Below are 22,127 nucleotides of genomic sequence, written 5' to 3'. Positions count from 1 at the left end.
ATGCTGTGGTATAGGGGTGCTGTATACGCTGCTGCCCTGTATCTATGTATTTATATACACTGACAGATGCTGTGGTATAGGGGTGCTGTATGCGCTGCTGCCCTGTATCTATGTATTTATATACACTGACACATGCTGTGGTATAGGGGTGCTGTATACACTGCTGCCCTGTATCTATATATTTATATACACTGACACATGCTGTGGTTTAGGGGTGCTGTATGCACTGCTGCCCTGTATCTATGTATTTATATACACTGACACATGCTGTGGTATAGGGGTGCTGTATACGCTGCTGCCCTGTATCTGTGTATTTATATACACTGACACATGCTGTGGTATAGGGGTGCTGTATACTCTGCTGCCCTGTATCTATGTATTTATATACACTGACACATGCTGTGGTATAGGGGTGCTGTATACACTGCTGCCCTGTATCTATATATTTATATACACTGACACATGCTGTGGTATAGGGGTGCTGTATACACTGCTGCCCTGTATCTATGTATTTATATACACTGACACATGCTGTGGTATAGGGGTGCTGTATACGCTGCTGCCCTGTATCTGTGTATTTATATACACTGACACATGCTGTGGTATAGGGGGGCTGTATGCTCTGCTGCCCTGTATCTATGTATTTATATATACTGACACATGCTGTGGTATAGGGGGGCTGTATACACTGCTGCCCTGTATCTATGTATTTATATACACTGACACATGCTGTGGTATAGGGGTGCTGTATACTCTGCTGCCCTGTATCTATATATTTATATACACTGACACATGCTGTGGTATAGGGGTGCTGTATACGCTGCTGCCCTGTATCTATGAATTTATATACACTGACACATGCTGTGGTATAGGGGTGCTGTATACGCTGCTGCCCTGTATCTATGAATTTATATACACTGACACATGCTGTGGTATAGGGGTGCTGTATACTCTGCTGCCCAGTATCTATGTATTTATATACACTGACACATGCTGTGGTATAGGGGGGCTGTATACACTGCTGCCCTGTATCTATGTATTTATATACACTGACACATGCTGTGGTATAGGGGTGCTGTATACTCTGCTGCCCTGTATCTATATATTTATATACACTGACACGTGCTTTGGTATAGTGGTGCTGTATACGCTGCTGCCCTGTATCTATGTATTTATATACACTGACACATGCTGTGGTATAGGGGTGCTGTATACTCTGCTGCCCTGTATCTATATATTTATATACACTGACACATGCTGTGGTATAGGGGTGCTGTATACGCTGCTGCCCTGTATCTATGTATTTATATACACTGACACATGCTGTGGTATAGGGGTGCTGTATACTCTGCTGCCCTGTATCTATATATTTATATACACTGACACATGCTGTGGTATAGGGGTGCTGTATACTCTGCTGCCCTGTATCTATATATTTATATACACTGACACATGCTGTGGTATAGGGGGGCTGTATACGCTGCTGCCCTGTATCTATGTATTTATATACACTGACACATGCTGTGGTATAGGGGTGCTGTATACGCTGCTGCCCTGTATCTATGTATTTATATATACTGACACATGCTGTGGTATAGGGGTGCTGTATACTCTGCTGCCCTGTATCTATATATTTATATACACTGACACATGCTGTGGTATAGGGGTGCTGTATACGCTGCTGCCCTGTATCTATGTATTTATATACACTGACACATGCTGTGGTATAGGGGTGCTGTATACGCTGCTGCCCTGTATCTATGTATTTATATACACTGACACGTGCTGTGGTATAGGGGTGCTGTATACTCTGCTGCCCTGTATCTATATATTTATATACACTGACACGTGCTGTGGTGTAGGGGTGCTGTATACACTGCTGCCCTGTATCTATGTATTTATATACACTGACACATGCTGTGGTATAGGGGTGCTGTATACACTGCTGCCCTGTATCTATGTATTTATATACACTGACACATGCTGTGGTATAGGGGTGCTGTATACTTTGCTGCCCTGTATCTATGTATTTATATACACTGACACATGCTGTGGTATAGGGGTGCTGTATACTCTGCTGCCCTGTATCTATGTATTTATATACACTGACACATGCTGTGGTATAGGGGTGCTGTATACTTTGCTGCCCTGTATCTATGTATTTATATACACTGACACATGCTGTGGTATAGGGGTGCTGTATACTTTGCTGCCCTGTATCTATGTATTTATATACACTGACACATGCTGTGGTATAGGGGTGCTGTATACTCTGCTGCCCTGTATCTATGTATTTATATACACTGACACATGCTGTGGTATAGGGGTGCTGTATACTCTGCTGCCCTGTATCTATGTATTTATATACACTGACACATGCTGTGGTATAGGGGGGCTGTATGCGCTGCTGCCCTGTATCTATATATTTATATACACTGACACGTGCTGTGGTATAGGGGTGCTGTATACACTGCTGCCCTGTATCTATGTATTTATATACACTGACACATGCTGTGGTATAGGGGTGCTGTATACACTGCTGCCCTGTATCTATATATTTATATACACTGACACATGCTGTGGTATAGGGGTGCTGTATACGCTGCTGCCCTGTATCTATGTATTTATATACACTGACACATGCTGTGGTATAGGGGGGCTGTATATGCTGCTGCCCTGTATCTATGTATTTATATACACTGACACATGCTGTGGTATAAGGGTGCTGTATACACTGCTGCCCTGTATCTATATATTTATATACACTGACACATGCTGTGGTATAGGGGTGCTGTATGCACTGCTGCCCTGTATCTATGTATTTATATACACTGACACATGCTGTGGTATAGGGGTGCTGTATACGCTGCTGCCCTGTATCTATATATTTATATACACTGACACATGCTGTGGTATAGGGGTGCTGTATACGCTGCTGACCTGTATCTATGTATTTATATACACTGACACATGCTGTGGTATAGGGGTGCTGTATGCGCTGCTGCCCTGTATCTATGTATTTATATACACTGACACATGCTGTGGTATAGGGGGGCTGTATACACTGCTGCCCTGTATCTATATATTTATATACACTGACACATGCTGTGGTATAGGGGTGCTATATGCGCTGCTGCCCTGTATCTATATATTTATATACACTGACACATGCTGTGGTATAGGGGTGCTATATGCGCTGCTGCCCTGTATCTATGTATTTATATACACTGACACATGCTGTGGTATAGGGGTGCTGTATACACTGCTGCCCTGTATCTATGTATTTATATACACTGACACATGCTGTGGTATAGGGGTGCTGTATGCGCTGCTGCCCTGTATCTGTGTGTTTATATACACTGACAGATGCTGTGGTATAGGGGTGCTGTATACTCTGCTGCCCTGTATCTATATATTTATATACACTGACACATGCTGTGGTATAGGGGTGCTGTATGCGCTGCTGCCCTGTATCTGTGTGTTTATATACACTGACACATGATGTGGTATAGGGGTGCTGTATGCGCTGCTGCCCTGTATCTATGTATTTATATACACTGACACATGCTGTGGTATAGGGGTGCTGTATACACTGCTGCCCTGTATCTATGTATTTATATACACTGACACATGCTGTGGTATAGGGATGCTGTATACACTGCTGCCTTGTATCTATATATTTATATACACTGACACATGCTGTGGTATAGGGGTGCTGTATACTCTGCTGCCCTGTATCTATGTATTTATATACACTGACACATGCTGTGGTATAGGGGTGCTGTATACACTGCTGCCCTGTATCTATATATTTATATACACTGACACATGCTGTGGTATAGGGGTGCTGTATACTCTGCTGCCCTGTATCTATGTATTTATATACACTGACACATGCTGTGGTATAGGGGTGCTGTATACGCTGCTGCCCTGTATCTATGTATTTATATACACTGACAGATGCTGTGGTATAGGGGTGCTGTATGCGCTGCTGCCCTGTATCTATGTATTTATATACACTGACACATGCTGTGGTATAGGGGTGCTGTATACACTGCTGCCCTGTATCTATATATTTATATACACTGACACATGCTGTGGTATAGGGGTGCTGTATACTCTGCTGCCCTGTATCTATGTATTTATATACACTGACACATGCTGTGGTATAGGGGTGCTGTATACGCTGCTGCCCTGTATGTATGTATTTATATACACTGACAGATGCTGTGGTATAGGGGTGCTGTATGCGCTGCTGCCCTGTATCTATGTATTTATATACACTGAAACATGCTGTGGTATAGGGGTGCTGTATACACTGCTGCCCTGTATCTATATATTTATATACACTGACACATGCTGTGGTATAGGGGTGCTGTATGCACTGCTGCCCTGTATCTATGTATTTATATACACTGACACATGCTGTGGTATAGGAGTGCTGTATGCACTGCTGCCCTGTATCTATGTATTTATATACACTGACACATGCTGTGGTATAGGGGTGCTGTATACTCTGCTGCCCTGTATCTATATATTTATATACACTGACACATGCTGTGGTATAGGGGTGCTGTATGCGCTGCTGCCCTGTATCTATGTATTTATATACACTGACACATGCTGTGGTATAGGGGTGCTGTATGCGCTGCTGCCCTGTATCTATGTATTTATATACACTGACACATGCTGTGGTATAGGGGTGCTGTATACACTGCTGCCCTGTATCTATATATTTATATACACTGACACATGCTGTGGTATAGGGGTGCTGTATGCGCTGCTGCCCTGTATCTATGTATTTATATACACTGACACATGCTGTGGTATAGGGGTGCTGTATGCGCTGCTGCCCTGTATCTATGTATTTATATACACTGACACATGCTGTGGTATAGGGGTGCTGTATACACTGCTGCCCTGTATCTATATATTTATATACACTGACACATGCTGTGGTATAGGGGTGCTGTATGCACTGCTGCCCTGTATCTATGTATTTATATACACTGACACATGCTGTGGTATAGGAGTGCTGTATACGCTGCTGCCCTGTATCTGTGTATTTATATACACTGACACATGCTGTGGTATAGGGGTGCTGTATACTCTGCTGCCCTGTATCTATGTATTTATATACACTGACACATGCTGTGGTATAGGGGTGCTGTATGCACTGCTGCCCTTTATCTATGTATTTATATACACTGACACATGCTGTGGTATAGGGGTGCTGTATACGCTGCTGCCCTGTATCTGTGTATTTATATACACTGACAGATGCTGTGGTATAGGGGTGCTGTATGCGCTGCTGCCCTGTATCTATGTATTTATATACACTGACACATGCTGTGGTATAGGGGTGCTGTATACACTGCTGCCCTGTATCTATATATTTATATACACTGACACATGCTGTGGTATAGGGGTGCTGTATACACTGCTGCCCTGTATCTATGTATTTATATACACTGACACATGCTGTGGTATAGGGGTGCTGTATACGCTGCTGCCCTGTATCTGTGTATTTATTTACACTGACACATGCTGTGGTATAGGGGGGCTGTATGCTCTGCTGCCCTGTATCTATGTATTTATATACACTGACACATGCTGTGGTATAGGGGTGCTGTATACGCTGCTGCCCTGTATCTATGTATTTATATACACTGACACATGCTGTGGTATAGGGGTGCTGTATACACTGCTGCCCTGTATCTATGTATTTATATACACTGACACATGCTGTGGTATAGGGGTGCTGTATACGCTGCTGCCCTGTATCTATGTATTTATATACACTGACACGTGCTGTGCTATAGGGGTGCTGTATACTCTGCTGCCCTGTATCTATGTATTTATATACACTGACACATGCTGTGGTATAGGGGTGCTGTATACTCTGCTTTGTATCTGTGTATTTATATACACTGACACATGCTGTGGTATAGGGGTGCTGTATACTCTGCTGCCCTGTATCTATATATTTATATACACTGACACATGCTGTGGTATAGGGGTGCTGTATGCGTTGCTGCCCTGTATCTATGTATTTATATACACTGACACATGCTGTGGTATAGGGGTGCTGTATACGCTGCTGCCCTGTATCTATGTATTTATATACACTGACACATGCTGTGGTATAGGGGTGCTGTATGCGCTGCTGCCCTGTATCTATGTATTTATATACACTGACACATGTTGTGGTATAGGGGTGCTGTATACTCTGCTGCCCTGTATCTATGTATTTATATACACTGACACATGCTGTGTATAGGGGTGCTGTATACGCTGCTGCCCTGTATCTATGTATTTATATACACTGACACATGCTGTGGTATAGGGGTGCTGTATACTCTGCTGCCCTGTATCTATATATTTATATACACTGACACGTGCTGTGTTATAGGGGTACTGTATACGCTGCTGCCCTGTATCTATATATTTATATACACTGACACATGCTGTGTATAGGGGTGCTGTATACGCTGCTGTCCTGTATCTATGTATTTATATACACTGACACATGCTGTGGTATAGGGGGGCTGTATACGCTGCTGCCCTGTGTCTATGTATTTATATACACTGACACATGCTGTGGTATAGGGGTGCTGTATACGCTGCTGCCCTGTATCTATATATTTATATACACTGACACATGCTGTGGTATAGGGGTGCTGTATGCGCTGCTGCCCTGTATCTATGTATTTATATACACTGACACATGCTGTGGTATAGGGGTGATGTATACTCTGCTGCCCTGTATCTATATATTTATATACACTGACACATGCTGTGGTATAGGGGTGCTGTATACGCTGCTGCCCTGTATCTATGTATTTATATACACTGACACATGCTGTGGTATAGGGGTGCTGTATACTCTGCTGCCCTGTATCTATATATTTATATACACTGACACATGCTGTGGTATAGGGGTGCTGTATACTCTGCTGCCCTGTATCTATGTATTTATATACACTGACACATGCTGTGGTATAGGGGTGCTGTATACACTGCTGCCCTGTATCTATATATTTATATACACTGACACATGCTGTGGTATAGGGGTGCTGTATACTCTGCTGCCCTGTATCTATATATTTATATACACTGACACATGCTGTGGTATAGGGGTGCTGTATACTCTGCTGCCCTGTATCTGTGTATTTATATACACTGACACATGATGTGGTATAGGGGTGCTGTATACTCTGCTGCCCTGTATCTATATATTTATATACACTGACACATGCTGTGGTATAGGGGGGCTGTATGCGCTGCTGCCCTGTATCTATGTATTTATATATACTGACACATGCTGTGGTATAGGGGTGCTGTATACGCTGCTGCCCTGTATCTATGTATTTATATACACTGACACATGCTGTGGTATAGGGGTGCTGTATACACTGCTGCCCTGTATCTATGTATTTATATACACTGACACATGCTGTGGTATAGGGGTGCTGTATACACTGCTGCCTTGTATCTATATATTTATATACACTGACACATGCTGTGGTATAGGGGTGCTGTATACTCTGCTGCCCTGTATCTATGTATTTATATACACTGACACATGCTGTGGTATAGGGGTGCTGTATACACTGCTGCCCTGTATCTATATATTTATATACACTGACACATGCTGTGGTATAGGGGTGCTGTATACTCTGCTGCCCTGTATCTATGTATTTATATACACTGACAGATGCTGTGGTATAGGGGTGCTGTATGCGCTGCTGCCCTGTATCTATGTATTTATATACACTGACACATGCTGTGGTATAGGGGTGCTGTATACGCTGCTGCCCTGTATCTATGTATTTATATACACTGACAGATGCTGTGGTATAGGGGTGCTGTATGCGCTGCTGCCCTGTATCTATGTATTTATATACACTGACACATGCTGTGGTATAGGGGTGCTGTATACGCTGCTGCCCTGTATCTATATATTTATATACACTGACACATGCTGTGGTATAGGGGTGCTGTATACTCTGCTGCCCTGTATCTATGTATTTATATACACTGACACATGCTGTGGTATAGGGGTGCTGTATACGCTGCTGCCCTGTATCTATGTATTTATATACACTGACAGATGCTGTGGTATAGGGGTGCTGTATGCGTTGCTGCCCTGTATCTATGTATTTATATACACTGACACATGCTGTGGTATAGGGGTGCTGTATACACTGCTGCCCTGTATCTATATATTTATATACACTGACACATGCTGTGGTTTAGGGGTGCTGTATGCACTGCTGCCCTGTATCTATGTATTTATATACACTGACACATGCTGTGGTATAGGGGTGCTGTATACGCTGCTGTCCTGTATCTATGTATTTATATACACTGACACGTGCTGTGGTATAGGGGTGCTGTATACACTGCTGCCCTGTATCTATATATTTATATACACTGACACATGCTGTGGTATAGGGGTGCTGTATACGCTGCTGTCCTGTATCTATGTATTTATATACACTGACACATGCTGTGGTATAGGGGGGCTGTATACGCTGCTGCCCTGTGTCTATGTATTTATATACACTGACACATGCTGTGGTATAGGGGTGCTGTATACGCTGCTGCCCTGTATCTATATATTTATATACACTGACACATGCTGTGGTATAGGGGTGCTGTATGCGCTGCTGCCCTGTATCTATGTATTTATATACACTGACACATGCTGTGGTATAGGGGTGCTGTATACTCTGCTGCCCTGTATCTATATATTTATATACACTGACACATGCTGTGGTATAGGGGTGCTGTATGCGCTGCTGCCCTGTATCTATGTATTTATATACACTGACACATGATGTGGTATAGGGGTGCTGTATGCGCTGCTGCCCTGTATCTATGTATTTATATACACTGACACATGCTGTGGTATAGGGGTGCTGTATACACTGCTGCCTTGTATCTATATATTTATATACACTGACACATGCTGTGGTATAGGGGTGCTGTATACTCTGCTGCCCTGTATCTATGTATTTATATACACTGACACATGCTGTGGTATAGGGGTGCTGTATACACTGCTGCCCTGTATCTATATATTTATATACACTGACACATGCTGTGGTATAGGGGTGCTGTATGCGCTGCTGCCCTGTATCTGTGTATTTATATAGACTGACACATGATGTGGTATAGGGGTGCTGTATGCGCTGCTGCCCTGTATCTATGTATTTATATACACTGACACATGCTGTGGTATAGGGGTGCTGTATACACTGCTGCCTTGTATCTATATATTTATATACACTGACACATGCTGTGGTATAGGGGTGCTGTATTCTCTGCTGCCCTGTATCTATGTATTTATATACACTGACACATGCTGTGGTATAGGGGTGCTGTATACACTGCTGCCCTGTATCTATATATTTATATACACTGACACATGCTGTGGTATAGGGGTGCTGTATACTCTGCTGCCCTGTATCTATGTATTTATATACACTGACACATGCTGTGGTATAGGGGTGCTGTATACGCTGCTGCCCTGTATCTATGTATTTATATACACTGACAGATGCTGTGGTATAGGGGTGCTGTATGCGCTGCTGCCCTGTATCTATGTATTTATATACACTGACACATGCTGTGGTATAGGGGTGCTGTATACGCTGCTGCCCTGTATCTATATATTTATATACACTGACACATGCTGTGGTATAGGGGTGCTGTATACTCTGCTGCCCTGTATCTATGTATTTATATACACTGACACATGCTGTGGTATAGGGGTGCTGTATACGCTGCTGCCCTGTATCTATGTATTTATATACACTGACAGATGCTGTGGTATAGGGGTGCTGTATGCGCTGCTGCCCTGTATCTATGTATTTATATACACTGACACATGCTGTGGTATAGGGGTGCTGTATACACTGCTGCCCTGTATCTATATATTTATATACACTGACACATGCTGTGGTTTAGGGGTGCTGTATGCACTGCTGCCCTGTATCTATGTATTTATATACACTGACACATGCTGTGGTATAGGGGTGCTGTATACGCTGCTGCCCTGTATCTGTGTATTTATATACACTGACACATGCTGTGGTATAAGGGTGCTGTATACTCTGCTGCCCTGTATCTATGTATTTATATACACTGACACATGCTGTGGTATAGGGGTGCTGTATACACTGCTGCCCTGTATCTATATATTTATATACACTGACACATGCTGTGGTATAGGGGTGCTGTATACACTGCTGCCCTGTATCTATGTATTTATATACACTGACACATGCTGTGGTATAGGGGTGCTGTATACGCTGCTGCCCTGTATCTGTGTATTTATATACACTGACACATGCTGTGGTATAGGGGGGCTGTATGCTCTGCTGCCCTGTATCTATGTATTTATATATACTGACACATGCTGTGGTATAGGGGGGCTGTATACACTGCTGCCCTGTATCTATGTATTTATATACACTGACACATGCTGTGGTATAGGGGTGCTGTATACTCTGCTGCCCTGTATCTGTATATTTATATACACTGACACATGCTGTGGTATAGGGGTGCTGTATACGCTGCTGCCCTGTATCTATGAATTTATATTCACTGACACATGCTGTGGTATAGGGGTGCTGTATACGCTGCTGCCCTGTATCTATGTATTTATATACACTGACACATGCTGTGGTATAGGGGTGCTGTATACTCTGCTGCCCTGTATCTATATATTTACATACACTGACACGTGCTTTGGTATAGTGGTGCTGTATACGCTGCTGCCCTGTATCTATGTATTTATATACACTGACACATGCTGTGGTATAGGGGTGCTGTATACTCTGCTGCCCTGTATCTATATATTTATATACACTGACACATGCTGTGGTATAGGGGTGCTGTATACTCTGCTGCCCTGTATCTATGTATTTATATACACTGACACATGCTGTGGTATAGGGGTGCTGTATACGCTGCTGCCCTGTATCTATGTATTTATATACACTGACAGATGCTGTGGTATAGGGGTGCTGTATGCGCTGCTGCCCTGTATCTATGTATTTATATACACTGACACATGCTGTGGTATAGGGGTGCTGTATACACTGCTGCCCTGTATCTATATATTTATATACACTGACACATGCTGTGGTTTAGGGGTGCTGTATGCACTGCTGCCCTGTATCTATGTATTTATATACACTGACACATGCTGTGGTATAGGGGTGCTGTATACGCTGCTGCCCTGTATCTGTGTATTTATATACACTGACACATGCTGTGGTATAAGGGTGCTGTATACTCTGCTGCCCTGTATCTATGTATTTATATACACTGACACATGCTGTGGTATAGGGGTGCTGTATACACTGCTGCCCTGTATCTATATATTTATATACACTGACACATGCTGTGGTATAGGGGTGCTGTATACACTGCTGCCCTGTATCTATGTATTTATATACACTGACACATGCTGTGGTATAGGGGTGCTGTATACGCTGCTGCCCTGTATCTGTGTATTTATATACACTGACACATGCTGTGGTATAGGGGGGCTGTATGCTCTGCTGCCCTGTATCTATGTATTTATATATACTGACACATGCTGTGGTATAGGGGGGCTGTATACACTGCTGCCCTGTATCTATGTATTTATATACACTGACACATGCTGTGGTATAGGGGTGCTGTATACTCTGCTGCCCTGTATCTGTATATTTATATACACTGACACATGCTGTGGTATAGGGGTGCTGTATACGCTGCTGCCCTGTATCTATGAATTTATATACACTGACACATGCTGTGGTATAGGGGTGCTGTATACGCTGCTGCCCTGTATCTATGTATTTATATACACTGACACATGCTGTGGTATAGGGGTGCTGTATACTCTGCTGCCCTGTATCTATATATTTACATACACTGACACGTGCTTTGGTATAGTGGTGCTGTATACGCTGCTGCCCTGTATCTATGTATTTATATACACTGACACATGCTGTGGTATAGGGGTGCTGTATACTCTGCTGCCCTGTATCTATATATTTATATACACTGACACATGCTGTGGTATAGGGGTGCTGTATACGCTGCTGCCCTGTATCTATGTATTTATATACACTGACACATGCTGTGGTATAGGGGTGCTGTATACTCTGCTGCCCTGTATCTATATATTTATATACACTGACACATGCTGTGGTATAGGGGTGCTGTATACGCTGCTGCCCTGTATCTATGTATTTATATACACTGACACATGCTGTGGTATAGGGGTGCTGTATACGCTGCTGCCCTGTATCTATGTATTTATATATACTGACACATGCTGTGGTATAGGGGTGCTGTATACTCTACTGCCCTGTATCTATATATTTATATACACTGACACATGCTGTGGTATAGGGGTGCTGTATACGCTGCTGCCCTGTATCTATGTATTTATATACACTGACACATGCTGTGGTATAGGGGTGCTGTATACACTGCTGCCCTGTATCTATGTATTTATATACACTGACACATGCTGTGGTATAGGGGTGCTGTATACACTGCTGCCCTGTATCTATGTATTTATATACACTGACACATGCTGTGGTATAGGGGTGCTGTATACTCTGCTGCCCTGTATCTATATATTTATATACACTGACACATGCTGTGGTGTAGGGGTGCTGTATACACTGCTGCCCTGTATCTATGTATTTATATACACTGACACATGCTGTGGTATAGGGGTGCTGTATACACTGCTGCCCTGTATCTATGTATTTATATACACTGACACATGCTGTGGTATAGGGGTGCTGTATACACTGCTGCCCTGTATCTATGTATTTATATACACTGACACATGCTGTGGTATAGGGGTGCTGTATGCGCTGCTGCCCTGTATCTATGTATTTATATACACTGACACATGCTGTGGTATAGGGGTGCTGTATACTCTGCTGCCCTGTATCTATATATTTATATACACTGACACATGCTGTGGTATAGGGGTGCTGTATACTTTGCTGCCCTGTATCTATGTATTTATATACACTGACACATGCTGTGGTATAGGGGTGCTGTATACTCTGCTGCCCTGTATCTATGTATTTATATACACTGACACATGCTGTGGTATAGGGGTGCTGTATACACTGCTGCCCTGTATCTATATATTTATATACACTGACACATGCTGTGGTATAGGGGTGCTGTATACGCTGCTGCCCTGTATCTATGTATTTATATACACTGACACATGCTGTGGTATAGGGGGGCTGTATACGCTGCTGCCCTGTATCTATGTATTTATATACACTGACACATGCTGTGGTATAGGGGTGCTGTATACACTGCTGCCCTGTATCTATATATTTATATACACTGACACATGCTGTGGTATAGGGGTGCTGTATGCACTGCTGCCCTGTATCTATGTATTTATATACACTGACACATGCTGTGGTATAGGGGTGCTGTATACTCTGCTGCCCTGTATCTATATATTTATATACACTGACACATGCTGTGGTATAGGGGTGCTGTATACGCTGCTGACCTGTATCTATGTATTTATATACACTGACACATGCTGTGGTATAGGGGTGCTGTATGCGCTGCTGCCCTGTATCTATGTATTTATATACACTGACACATGCTGTGGTATAGGGGGGCTGTATACACTGCTGCCCTGTATCTATATATTTATATACACTGACACATGCTGTGGTATAGGGGTGCTATATGCGCTGCTGCCCTGTATCTATATATTTATATACACTGACACATGCTGTGGTATAGGGGTGCTATATGCGCTGCTGCCCTGTATCTATGTATTTATATACACTGACACATGCTGTGGTATAGGGGTGCTGTATACACTGCTGCCCTGTATCTATGTATTTATATACACTGACACATGCTGTGGTATAGGGGTGCTGTATGCGCTGCTGCCCTGTATCTGTGTGTTTATATACACTGACAGATGCTGTGGTATAGGGGTGCTGTATACTCTGCTGCCCTGTATCTATATATTTATATACACTGACACATGCTGTGGTATAGGGGTGCTTTATGCGCTGCTGCCCTGTATCTGTGTGTTTATATACACTGACACATGATGTGGTATAGGGGTGCTGTATGCGCTGCTGCCCTGTATCTATGTATTTATATACACTGACACATGCTGTGGTATAGGGGTGCTGTATACACTGCTGCCCTGTATCTATGTATTTATATACACTGACACATGCTGTGGTATAGGGATGCTGTATACACTGCTGCCTTGTATCTATATATTTATATACACTGACACATGCTGTGGTATAGGGGTGCTGTATACTCTGCTGCCCTGTATCTATGTATTTATATACACTGACACATGCTGTGGTATAGGGGTGCTGTATACACTGCTGCCCTGTATCTATATATTTATATACACTGACACATGCTGTGGTATAGGGGTGCTGTATACTCTGCTGCCCTGTATCTATGTATTTATATACACTGACACATGCTGTGGTATAGGGGTGCTGTATACGCTGCTGCCCTGTATCTATGTATTTATATACACTGACAGATGCTGTGGTATAGGGGTGCTGTATGCGCTGCTGCCCTGTATCTATGTATTTATATACACTGACACATGCTGTGGTATAGGGGTGCTGTATACACTGCTGCCCTGTATCTATATATTTATATACACTGACACATGCTGTGGTATAGGGGTGCTGTATACTCTGCTGCCCTGTATCTATGTATTTATATACACTGACACATGCTGTGGTATAGGGGTGCTGTATACGCTGCTGCCCTGTATGTATGTATTTATATACACTGACAGATGCTGTGGTATAGGGGTGCTGTATGCGCTGCTGCCCTGTATCTATGTATTTATATACACTGAAACATGCTGTGGTATAGGGGTGCTGTATACACTGCTGCCCTGTATCTATATATTTATATACACTGACACATGCTGTGGTATAGGGGTGCTGTATGCACTGCTGCCCTGTATCTATGTATTTATATACACTGACACATGCTGTGGTATAGGGGTGCTGTATACTCTGCTGCCCAGTATCTATGTATTTATATACACTGACACATGCTGTGGTATAGGGGTGCTGTATGCACTGCTGCCCTGTATCTATGTATTTATATACACTGACACATGCTGTGGTATAGGGGTGCTGTATGCACTGCTGCCCTGTATCTATGTATTTATATACACTGACACATGCTGTGGTATAGGGGTGCTGTATGCGCTGCTGCCCTGTATCTATGTATTTATATACACTGACACATGCTGTGGTATAGGGGTGCTGTATACACTGCTGCCCTGTATCTATATATTTATATACACTGACACATGCTGTGGTATAGGGGTGCTGTATGCACTGCTGCCCTGTATCTATGTATTTATATACACTGACACATGCTGTGGTATAGGAGTGCTGTATACGCTGCTGCCCTGTATCTGTGTATTTATATACACTGACACATGCTGTGGTATAGGGGTGCTGTATACTCTGCTGCCCTGTATCTATGTATTTATATACACTGACACATGCTGTGGTATAGGGGTGCTGTATGCACTGCTGCCCTGTATCTATGTATTTATATACACTGACACATGCTGTGGTATAGGGGTGCTGTATACGCTGCTGCCCTGTATCTGTGTATTTATATACACTGACAGATGCTGTGGTATAGGGGTGCTGTATGCGCTGCTGCCCTGTATCTATGTATTTATATACACTGACACATGCTGTGGTATAGGGGTGCTGTATACACTGCTGCCCTGTATCTATATATTTATATACACTGACACATGCTGTGGTATAGGGGTGCTGTATACACTGCTGCCCTGTATCTATGTATTTATATACACTGACACATGCTGTGGTATAGGGGTGCTGTATACGCTGCTGCCCTGTATCTGTGTATTTATTTACACTGACACATGCTGTGGTATAGGGGGGCTGTATGCTCTGCTGCCCTGTATCTATGTATTTATATACTCTGACACGTGCTGTGCTATAGGGGTGCTGTATACTCTGCTGCCCTGTATCTATGTATTTATATACACTGACACATGCTGTGGTATAGGGGTGCTGTATACACTGCTGCCCTGTATCTATGTATTTATATACACTGACACATGCTGTGGTATAGGGGTGCTGTATACTCTGCTTTGTATCTGTGTATTTATATACACTGACACATGCTGTGGTATAGGGGTGCTGTATACTCTGCTGCCCTGTATCTATGTATTTATATACAATGACACATGCTGTGGTATAGGGGTGCTGTATACACTGCTGCCCTGTATCTATATATTTATATACACTGACACATGCTGTGGTATAGGGGTGCTGTATGCACTGCTGCCCTGTATCTATGTATTTATATACACTGACACATGCTGTGGTATAGAGGTGCTGTATGCGCTGCTGCCCTGTATCTATGTATTTATATACACTGACACATGCTGTGGTATAGGGGTGCTGTATACACTGCTGCCCTGTATCTATATATTTATATACACTGACACATGCTGTGGTATAGGGGTGCTGTATACGCTGCTGCCCTGTATCTATGTATTTATATACACTGACACATGCTGTGGTATAGGGGTGCTGTATACGCTGCTGCCCTGTATCTGTGTATTTATATACACTGACACATGCTGTGGTATAGGGGTGCTGTATACTCTGCTGCCCTGTATCTATGTATTTATATACACTGACACATGCTGTGGTATAGGGGTGCTGTATGCACTGCTGCCCTGTATCTATGTATTTATATACACTGACACATGCTGTGGTATAGGGGTGCTGTATACGCTGCTGCCCTGTATCTGTGTATTTATATACACTGACAGATGCTGTGGTATAGGGGTGCTGTATGCGCTGCTGCCCTGTATCTATGTATTTATATACACTGACACATGCTGTGGTATAGGGGTGCTGTATACACTGCTGCCCTGTATCTATATATTTATATACACTGACACATGCTGTGGTATAGGGGTGCTGTATACACTGCTGCCCTGTATCTATGTATTTATATACACTGACACATGCTGTGGTATAGGGGTGCTGTATACGCTGCTGCCCTGTATCTGTGTATTTATATACACTGACACATGCTGTGGTATAGGGGGGCTGTATGCTCTGCTGCCCTGTATCTATGTATTTATATACACTGACACGTGCTGTGCTATAGGGGTGCTGTATACTCTGCTGCCCTGTATCTATGTATTTATATACACTGACACATGCTGTGGTATAGGGGTGCTGTATACTCTGCTTTGTATCTGTGTATTTATATACACTGACACATGCTGTGGTATAGGGGTGCTGTATACACTGCTGCCCTGTATCTATGTATTTATATACACTGACACATGCTGTGGTATAGGGGTGCTGTATATTCTGCTGCCCTGTATCTATATATTTATATACACTGACACATGGTGTGGTATAGGGGTGCTGTATATTCTGCTGCCCTGTATCTATATATTTATATACACTGACACATGCTGTGGTATAGGGGTGCTGTATAATCTGCTGCCCTGTATCTATATATTTATATACACTGACACATGCTGTGGTATAGGGGTGCTGTATACTCTGCTGCCCTGTATCTATATATTTATATACACTGACACATGCTGTGGTATAGGGGTGCTGTATGCGCTGCTGCCCTGTATCTATGTATTTATATACACTGACACATGCTGTGGTATAGGGGTGCTGTATACGCTGCTGCCCTGTATCTATGTATTTATATACACTGACACATGCTGTGGTATAGGGGTGCTGTATGCGCTGCTGCCCTGTATCTATGTATTTATATACACTGACACATGCTGTGGTATTGGGGTGCTGTATACTCTGCTGCCCTGTATCTATGTATTTATATACACTGACACATGCTGTGTATAGGGGTGCTGTATACGCTGCTGCCCTGTATCTATGTATTTATATACACTGACACATGCTGTGGTATAGGGGTGCTGTATACTCTGCTGCCCTGTATCTATATATTTATATACACTGACACGTGCTGTGTTATAGGGGTACTGTATACGCTGCTGCCCTGTATCTATATATTTATATACACTGACACATGCTGTGGTATAGGGGTGCTGTATACGCTGCTGCCCTGTATCTATGTATTTATATACACTGACACATGCTGTGGTATAGGGGTGCTGAATGCGCTGCTGCCCTGTATCTATGTATTTATATACACTGACACGTGCTGTGGTATAGGGGTGCTGTATACTCTGCTGCCCTGTATCTATATATTTATATACACTGACACATGCTGTGGTGTAGGGGTGCTGTATACACTGCTGCCCTGTATCTATGTATTTATATACACTGACACATGCTGTGGTATAGGGGTGCTGTATACTTTGCTGCCCTGTATCTATGTATTTATATACACTGACACATGCTGTGGTATAGGGGTGCTGTATACTTTGCTGCCCTGTATCTATGTATTTATATACACTGACACATGCTGTGGTATAGGGGTGCTGTATACTCTGCTGCCCTGTATCTATGTATTTATATACACTGACACATGCTGTGGTATAGGGGTGCTGTATACTTTGCTGCCCTGTATCTATGTATTTATATACACTGACACATGCTGTGGTATAGGGGTGCTGTATGCACTGCTGCCCTGTATCTATGTATTTATATACACTGACACATGCTGTGGTATAGGGGTGCTGTATACTCTGCTGCCCTGTATCTATATATTTATATACACTGACACATGCTGTGGTATAGGGGTGCTGTATACGCTGCTGCCCTGTATCTATGTATTTATATACACTGACACATGCTGTGGTATAGGGGTGCTGTATGCGCTGCTGCCCTGTATCTATGTATTTATATACACTGACACATGCTGTGGTATAGGGGTGCTGTATACTCTGCTGCCCTGTATCTATATATTTATATACACTGACACATGCTGTGGTATAGGGGTGCTGTATACGCTGCTGCCCTGTATCTATATATTTATATACACTGACACATGCTGTGGTATAGGGGTGCTGTATGCGCTGCTGCCCTGTATCTATGTATTTATATACACTGACACATGCTGTGGTATAGGGGTGCTGTATACTCTGCTGCCCTGTATCTATATATTTATATACACTGACACATGCTGTGGTATAGGGGTGCTGTATACTCTGCTGCCCTGTATCTATGTATTTATATACACTGACACATGCTGTGGTATAGGGGTGCTGTATACTCTGCTGCCCTGTATCTATATATTTATATACACTGACACATGCTGTGGTATAGGGGTGCTGTATGCGCTGCTGCCCTGTATCTGTGTATTTATATACATTAACACATGATGTGGTATAGGGGTGCTGTATGCGCTGCTGCCCTGTATCTATGTATTTATATACACTGACACATGCTGTGGTATAGGGGTGCTGTATACACTGCTGCCTTGTATCTATATATTTATATACACTGACACATGCTGTGGTATAGCGGTGCTGTATACTCTGCTGCCCTGAATCTATGTATTTATATACACTGACACATGCTGTGGTATAGGGGTGCTGTATACACTGCTGCCCTGTATCTATATATTTATATACACTGACACATGCTGTGGTATAGGGGTGCTGTATACTCTGCTGCCCTGTATCTATGTATTTATATACACTGACAGATGCTGTGGTATAGGGGTGCTGTATGCGCTGCTGCCCTGTATCTATGTATTTATATACACTGACACATGCTGTGGTATAGGGGTGCTGTATACACTGCTGCCCTGTATCTATATATTTATATACACTGACACATGCTGTGGTATAGGGGTGCTGTATACTCTGCTGCCCTGTATCTATGTATTTATATACAATGACACATGCTGTGGTATAGGGGTGCTGTATACGCTGCTGCCCTGTATCTATGTATTTATATACACTGACAGATGCTGTGGTATAGGGGTGCTGTATACACTGCTGCCCTGTATCTATATATTTATATACACTGACACATGCTGTGGTATAGGGGGGCTGTATACACTGCTGCCCTGTATCTATGTATTTATATACACTGACACATGCTGTGGTATAGGGGTGCTGTATGCACTGCTGCCCTGTATCTATGTATTTATATACACTGACACATGCTGTGGTATAGGGGTGCTGTATGCGCTGCTGCCCTGTATCTATGTATTTATATACACTGACACATGCTGTGGTATAGGGGTGCTGTATACACTGCTGCCCTGTATCTATATATTTATATACACTGACACATGCTGTGGTATAGGGGTGCTGTATACGCTGCTGCCCTGTATCTATGTATTTATATACACTGACACATGCTGTGGTATAGGGGTGCTGTATAAGCTGCTGCCCTGTATCTGTGTATTTATATACACTGACACATGCTGTGGTATAGGGGTGCTGTATACTCTGCTGCCCTGTATCTATGTATTTATATACACTGACACATGCTGTGGTACAGGGGTGCTGTATGCACTGCTGCCCTGTATCTATGTATTTATATACACTGACACATGCTGTGGTATAGGGGTGCTGTATACGCTGCTGCCCTGTATCTGTGTATTTATATACACTGACACATGCTGTGGTATAGGGGTGCTGTATGCGCTGCTGCCCTGTATCTATGTATTTATATACACTGACACATGCTGTGGTATAGGGGTGCTGTATGCACTGCTGCCCTGTATCTATGTATTTATATACACTGACACATGCTGTGGTATAGGGGTGATGTATACGCTGCTGCCCTGTATCTGTGTATTTATATACACTGACACATGCTGTGGTATAGGGGTGCTGTATGCGCTGCTGCCCTGTATCTATATATTTATATACACTGACAGATGCTGTGGTATAGGGGTGCTGTATGCGCTGCTGCCCTGTATCTATGTATTTATATACACTGACACATGCTGTGGTATAGGGGTGCTGTATACACTGCTGCCCTGTATCTATATATTTATATACACTGACACATGCTGTGGTATAGGGGTGCTGTATACACTGCTGCCCTGTATCTATGTATTTATATACACTGACACATGCTGTGGTATAGGGGTGCTGTATACGCTGCTGCCCTGTATCTGTGTATTTATATACACTGACACATGCTGTGGTATAGGGGGGCTGTATGCTCTGCTGCCCTGTATCTATGTATTTATATACACTGACACGTGCTGTGCTATAGGGGTGCTGTATACTCTGCTGCCCTGTATCTATGTATTTATATACACTGACACATGCTGTGGTATAGGGGTGCTGTATACTCTGCTTTGTATCTGTGTATTTATATACACTGACACATGCTGTGGTATAGGGGTGCTGTATACACTGCTGCCCTGTATCTATGTATTTATATACACTGACACATGCTGTGGTATAGGGGTGCTGTATATTCTGCTGCCCTGTATCTATATATTTATATACACTGACACATGGTGTGGTATAGGGGTGCTGTATATTCTGCTGCCCTGTATCTATATATTTATATACACTGACACATGCTGTGGTATAGGGGTGCTGTATAATCTGCTGCCCTGTATCTATATATTTATATACACTGACACATGCTGTGGTATAGGGGTGCTGCATACTCTGCTGCCCTGTATCTATATATTTATATACACTGACACATGCTGTGGTATAGGGGTGCTGTATGCGCTGCTGCCCTGTATCTATGTATTTATATACACTGACACATGCTGTGGTATAGGGGTACTGTATACGCTGCTGCCCTGTATCTATGTATTTATATACACTGACACATGCTGTGGTATAGGGGTGCTGTATGCGCTGCTGCCCTGTATCTATGTATTTATATACACTGACACATGCTGTGGTATTGGGGTGCTGTATACTCTGCTGCCCTGTATCTATGTATTTATATACACTGACACATGCTGTGTATAGGGGTGCTGTATACGCTGCTGCCCTGTATCTATGTATTTATATACACTGACACATGCTGTGGTATAGGGGTGCTGTATACTCTGCTGCCCTGTATCTATATATTTATATACACTGACACGTACTGTGTTATAGGGGTACTGTATACGCTGCT

The sequence above is a fragment of the Phyllobates terribilis genome, unplaced genomic scaffold, assembly GCF_046119375.1.
Source record: "Phyllobates terribilis strain yellow unplaced genomic scaffold, ASM4611937v1 Scaffold_14__1_contigs__length_39327217, whole genome shotgun sequence".
Classification (NCBI taxonomy): domain Eukaryota; kingdom Metazoa; phylum Chordata; class Amphibia; order Anura; family Dendrobatidae; genus Phyllobates; species Phyllobates terribilis.
Note: the sequence above shows the minus strand (reverse complement) of the source record.